Source organism: Oryzias melastigma, linkage group LG17 (genome assembly GCF_002922805.2).
Source record: "Oryzias melastigma strain HK-1 linkage group LG17, ASM292280v2, whole genome shotgun sequence".
NCBI classification, from domain to species: domain Eukaryota; kingdom Metazoa; phylum Chordata; class Actinopteri; order Beloniformes; family Adrianichthyidae; genus Oryzias; species Oryzias melastigma.
The window spans coordinates 6,705,717-6,706,183 of NC_050528.1; positions in this window are offsets into that span (position 1 = coordinate 6,705,717).

The following is a 467-nucleotide window of genomic DNA, read 5'->3' on the forward strand; positions in this document are numbered from 1 at the left end:
AGCTGATAGCTGAAAACGCTGAAGCTATTAGCTGAAAACGCTGAAGCTGATAGCCAACTAAAATATTAACTAGATGCCAAATTAGCTTAAAAGACTAAAGAAAAAAACGTAGGCTAGCCAAAACAGCTAGCATGTAGCTGAAAAATAGCTAATCTTAAGAATATTTAAAAAAAAAAGAAAAAACCCCTAAATTAGCTAAAACAGCTAGCAGAAATATTAGCTAAACTGAAAAAAGCCTAAAAAATTCTAGTCCAACCAAAATAGTCCAAAAAGCTAGCAGAATGACATTTTTTAAACTTTAAAACAGTAACTTTTAAACATAATTATGAATATTAAAAAGGCAAGAATATCATTCCAGAATAAATCAACTTAAACCTTAAATAACTTTCAATCATTTCATCTCCATAAAAACATATTTTGTCAAAATTATACAAGTTGGAACATCGGGCAGTTAATTACAATAAAAT